The sequence below is a fragment of the Struthio camelus genome, chromosome 13 (genome assembly GCF_040807025.1).
Source record: "Struthio camelus isolate bStrCam1 chromosome 13, bStrCam1.hap1, whole genome shotgun sequence".
Taxonomy (NCBI): domain Eukaryota; kingdom Metazoa; phylum Chordata; class Aves; order Struthioniformes; family Struthionidae; genus Struthio; species Struthio camelus.
In genome coordinates, this window is record NC_090954.1 from 13,587,422 (window position 1) to 13,593,288 (window position 5,867).

Sequence of the window (5,867 nt, forward strand, 5' to 3'; positions counted from 1 at the left end):
GGCCCTAACCCCAGCCACGACAGGTGACAAGTGCCCAAAAGGGCCTGAAAACCCTTGACAGTCCCTTTAAGTGTTACCCCTTCTCAGACAACAGAGCACTGTGGAAGGTTTCCTGTATCCTGAGCCTCCCCTTGCAGACACGCAGCTCTCTGGTCTAGCATTTGTAAGCGGTCTCTCCTCCCCTTTGACCAGAAAGGCCAAATTTCCATTTCTTCATTGCCAGGGTTTATCCCGCTTTCTCTCTGAGGAGTACCACATGTATTTTATTGATGTGGTGCCTGAGAGATCAGTGTTAACTTTGAGCTCCAGTGAGCTCTGTGTCAGGCAGTCAAGGAGGAGAAAGACAGTTCCTGGCCCGAGGAATGAACATCACTCAAACTACAATCTCCTGGGAGACGTCTCTCAGGACGCCTCACTACACAAACACTTTCTAAGCTTGACGTTTGTGAACATGAGGATAATAGGTCAGGCCCTCGCCTGACCTGTGACCAAAATGAGAACATCATGCAACCACATAAAGATATCCTCCCTCATATTTTAAGTATGTATCTAGTCATGAGGGTTGGATTCCTCTTGCTCAGTGTGAGATGCTTACAGTGCAGATGTCTACCCCAGAACTAGATCCTCCTGTCTTCCTTTACAGTCAACTGGACTACGAGGGAGTAATTCTGCCCTGTTTCAGACGCAGGATTTGGGAGATGGATCGGCCTCATGTTCCACTGACTGAACCAGCCAGGTCTCCTTCGCTCTAAAGGGAGCCCAGGACGACTGGCTCAGGTTGATAATCCCACTCACGGTGTGGGAAGGGCTGCAGGCTCCAGGGACAGGACAGCAGGACCCAGCAACTGCTCTGGTGGGCTGGAGCCCTCCCAAGAGCTATTCCTTTGACTGCCCTGCTCCAGGGCATGCGGCTCAGCATTAGAGAGGCGCAACTTCTGTTGCCAAAAGGGGACTGGATCTTAGATGCAAAGTGCATCTTCAGAGGCAAGGCCTGTTTTCTTGCTTTCTTACCCCTTTTCTTCCTGCTCTTCCTCTTTTGACCCTATTCACAGCTCTTCTCTAAGGACCTCTCTAATCTCAGGGTCTGTCTTCACAGATGCCCCATAGCCACATGCCTCTGCCTAGTTTCTGACAGATGGTGGAAGACACTTTGCAGCCATCTCGAGCTCAACTCCATACCTTCTGCCAGAAGTTTGAGATGATCATGCCAAGCCCTGTGTCAATCATTGCCAAGCCCTGTGTCAATACCTACAGCAGGTAGGAGCTGGAAAGGGTTTTTTTTTGTAGGCCAGCTAGATGAAGAGGCAGGACTGAGGCCTCCTAGCATGGAAGAATGTCTCCTTGGAGGGGAGGTTGGCTCAGAGGTAGGGACAAGGAGGGGTTTGCCAGTCATAGTATTGCCTCTTACCTCTTGACAGTGGCTGTCAGGGAATGGTGAACCAGGGCTGAAACACTCTTAACTCTTCTAGTTCTAGAAACTTGTCTCCAAACCATGAGGATAGTTAACATGAAGGAGTTTCTACTCCAATAGCTCACTGGCATGTGATCACTCAGAAAGGAGTACATGGAGGGCCTCAATCTCCTGCGTTTCCAATCAAGTGCTCTTTTGTCTCTTGCTTTCCATTAGCCTCTGAACTCTGCTGAGGAGTGGAAGGTCCTTTCCCTTTTGAACAAACATGGCCCAGACAAACTTTACCAAGTGACAACATCAGCGGCAGCAAAGATTTGGACTTGACCTTGCAAAGAGGACAGATTATAGCTCTGCTGCAAGGTGTGGACACTAAGGGGAATGAGCAGATGGCTGGTGGATGCTTGAGGTACTGTGAGGGCTTCAAGGAGGCTTTGCCTGCCTCAGCATGAGGGTCAGAAAGCAAACCTGAACCACGTATTCATCTTGGAGTCTATGGATGGGTTTGGATGAAACAGTGGGCTATTTCCTTCTGGGTCCTCCCTCTACAGGGTTTGCTCAGCCAAAACCCACCTCTGCTTTGCCATCTCCACCTGCAGCCATTAGATGTAAAGTTCAGGTTTCCCTATTCATTCTCTGTAGGAGCATTGTGAAGTGTCATGGCTGGGAAAGGAGAATCCCCTGCACACAGAAACATCTTGAAACCACTTTGCCGGGTTTTGCTGATGGATGTCCTCTAGTGATGTAACAGTTTGAACAAGGCCATGCTAGGCAGCAGCCAAGTTGGCATTCCTCTCTCCTCCAACCAATCCTAAATGTGCCAGGCAGCTGGGGCTCCATAAACTATGTGTGCGCCTGTCCTCAAGGTCCCTAAGGGTTTGTCCCTGCTGGGAAACTCCAGCTCTATTGCCTAGTACAAAGGCAGCAGCCCGGGATGCAAATGCCAGCCCTGGAGAGCAGAACAGAGAGGAGGCAACATTCATTTGCATTACCTGGAGTTCCCAGGCCTCAGGTGGCCACGTTCACCCTAGCTTTCCAGATGACAGTGTGAGATACTCCAAGGTTCATCCCTAGCAGCCCTGTCAGTTCAAACACTAGTCACTGTGTGTGCAGAGTATGGGTGGATGCATGGATCTGCTTTTCCAGCACACGCATGGTTGTAAATGTGCTGCTGTGTGCTCCATGCGTGCCTAGGAGGGAAGTGTTGTGCCAGCCTGGCTCAGTGCCTTGCGAGGCTGATATTTGTCCCGCTGGGAGCTGAAGCAGATGGAGTTGGAGGAACCATCCTGAAGCACAACAGCACATTGGAGAATGCTAGAGAGAGTGGCGGATGGGTCTTTCCATCTCCTGCTGGGGCCAGAGGGGGAATTGGTGAAGGGCACTGATTTGTGGGTGTGAGGAACATCACGCTGCCTATGTGCTGTGCTGTTTCTGTGTCGCTCTGGCTAGAAGCGACAGTAAACTGCTCCAGGGAATTGCACTTAGTGGCACTTGTGGTCACCGGTCTCCCTGCGTTGATGGCAACATTGTGCCGCCTTTTTGGAAATGGCCTCAGGTAGTGAGACTCTACATGTCCCCTCTATATCCTGCCCTGCTGTGCATGTCTTTTCCCCCTTTGACTCTTATTTCCAGTAAAGGCTTCCACTGCTCTTTCTCCTACCTTTCCCAGGTAGTTGCAATTTTCTCCTTCGCAGCCAAGAGTCCCCAAAAGGTCAGCATCCAAGCCAGGCAGCCAGTTTTGGTGCTGGAACCACATGGCAAGAATGGAAGCAAGGAGTGGAGCCTGGTGGACATCAACGGCCAGAAAGGCTTCGTGCCCTCCAGGTACCTGGTGATGGTCCCTGTGCAGGAGCCCAGGGGCTGAAGCTTGCCTGTGTGACCACTGCCATCCCAGCACTCAAAGGAATGGGCTTCATGCTGGTCTCAGAAGAGAGCCATCTGCTTGGCACCCAAGTTGCTTGCTGTGGGAAATGCTGGAGAGGAAGGCAGCGCAGGAGGGCTCCAGGCAGAGAAGACTGTGGAAAGCAGCTGGCAGAATATTGCCCAGAGGATGCGAGTGTGAGAGGCAGACCATGCCTTTGGGGCAGTGCCCACAGACAACCCCTCTCATCCAAAGGGGAGATGCTGGTGTGACTGCAGAGATACTGAGGATGAGGGAGCCCCAGAGACGCAGTTCCCTGCTCCTTACAAGGGGAGGGTGTCTGCCTGGGTGCAGCCCTGTAGTGCCATTTCAGCCCCTTTGACAGCACAACCCTCGCAGAAAGGGCTTGGCAACGTCAGCCTGTGTTCACCCCAATTGTCAGTGATACCTAGTGGGTACAGTATTGGGCTGAGATTCCCAATACTTGGGTTCCTCTTCCGGCTCTCCTGGTGACCATGTGCCACCCCAGGCCTCAGTTTCCCCCTCCATACAGTGGGGCTAATGCTACTGATCCCTTTGTTAAGCACTTTGCACTCTCGTCATGAGAAGCACTCTATATGTGACAGGTACAGCTGACCAACGTTATTTAATGTGACTAATGTGCTGACATTATAATATATCTCTACCCATGCAGGCAGCTCAGCGCTGCTGAGCTTTGGCTCCTCACTCTCGCCTGGTCCTGGGTCAGCGGGGCTCTGGGGTGCAGGGCACCGGGGCATTGCTGGGCTGCGCTGGCAGCCCTGCATGGCCCCGGCACGGCAGCAGCGCGGCCACGAGATGGCAGAGCTCCACCGCACGCTGCCGTGCGCCTGGGCCTGCTGGGCTGCCCTCCTCCTAGTTAGCAGCTAGCTGGGGGCACTGGGAACAGTGGTTTCTGGGCCACCTCACCCTGCTCAGGGAACAGCAGAGGGGTTTCGCTGCTGCGCCCCCAGCAGTGGTGGATTTTGCTGGTCCTTGGTCAGCAGGGCCCAGAGGATGGCACGGGGACACCTTGAGGTGTCACATCTGGCAGTGCCCCAGGGCACAGTCCAGGTCCCTGCTGGGCTCTTACAGGTGCCTTGCACAACTGAAGCGGTGACAGAGGCCTCGTGATTCAGCAGCTGGGCTGGCGCGGGGCTTTCGGGGCTTGGGAAAGCTCTCCAGATTGCAGAAGGGCAGCTGCGGCGAGGGCAGGGCAGAGCAGACAGCCAGGCAGGACTGCACCATCCCTGCTAGGATGGGACCCCCCTGGGCACCTCAGAGCGGATGTCTTTTCTAGCTGCCGCTGGCCTGTTCTCCCATGAAATCCCCTAACCTCTCTCTGAACTTTGCTTTTGGTCCCCACAACATCCAGTGGCAGGGAGTTCCTCCATTTCGTTGTGTGCACTAGAAAACGTGTTTTTCGTGCTCCCCTTGCTGACTGCAGTGAATTTCCAACGGCTTGACACATGCATGCTCAGTAGAAGCACAGGGCCCCTTGGAAGAGATTTTTAGGAAAACCAGCCTGAGTGTAACACTGCCATCTCCAGGGAACCTGTGTGGGGCTACAGTGAGGGGACAAGAGGTGCAGTGACAGCAGGGGGCATGTCCTGACGGGTGGCGAACACTCGTTGTCCCCATGCACGTACGAGGGGTGAAGCTAAAAGTAGTGTAAGGTCAGGTCAGAGACGTCACACTCCCTCCCACTGCTGCCTGAGGTGTCACTACTCTGCGCCTCAGTTTCCCCATAGCTTGCTCTGATGCTCTGCTACTTCGATGGGTCATGGGCAGCTCTGAGAAGGGAAGGGCTCACCCCGGGGTGCTCCTGGGGCAGTGAGCACAGTTTCTATCAGAACAAGCAAAAGAGAGAATGTGCTGGAAAAAATCAAAGGCGAGCGTTATGGTAAGTGCTTAGAGCCGTGGCTTTTGCCCTGGGGATGTGAAGAGGTGGAGGTCACCGGGCAAGAGAGAGAGGAGCCAGGCCCTCCAGCCCCCTCCCCGCTCAGCTGGGGGCCGCGGCAGGGAGGGCAGAGCTGGTGGCGCCGGGGCAAGGCTGGAGAGCAGCCCAGCCATGGGGGCTCTGAGGCTGGAGCTAGGTGCGGAGCGGGTGACCGCCTGCCTCTGCCAGGCACCGCCTAGGCCAGGGGTACGTCTGGAGGTGAGGCGGCGGCTGTGGGACAGGAGAGGCACGTGTCAGGCACCGACAGAGCCTGGGAGATGGTCAGTTCAGCTCCGTGACAACAGCAGGACCTGCCGTCTGCCCAGCACGGACCGCAGCGAGCACCGCGGGGCCGCGGCCTTCCCGTGTGTCGCGAGAGCCCATCTCTGAACACGCACACACGCACACGCCATCGGAGAAACGTCCCCATGTCCTAGAGCCGGGGGTCTCTTAAAAACGAGCGATCCCACGCTCTGTGGGCTGTGGCGAGCGCAAGCTGCGTGTGAGGGTGTGCGTGCAGGGGGAGCTCTGGGGCAGGCGCAGCGCATCCCTCCTCAGCACCGCCACGGCGCTGGCCTTGCTGCAACGAGCCCCTTGGGGGCACCAGCCGGGTCTGGCGGCAGCTCGACACCTGGGGTGTC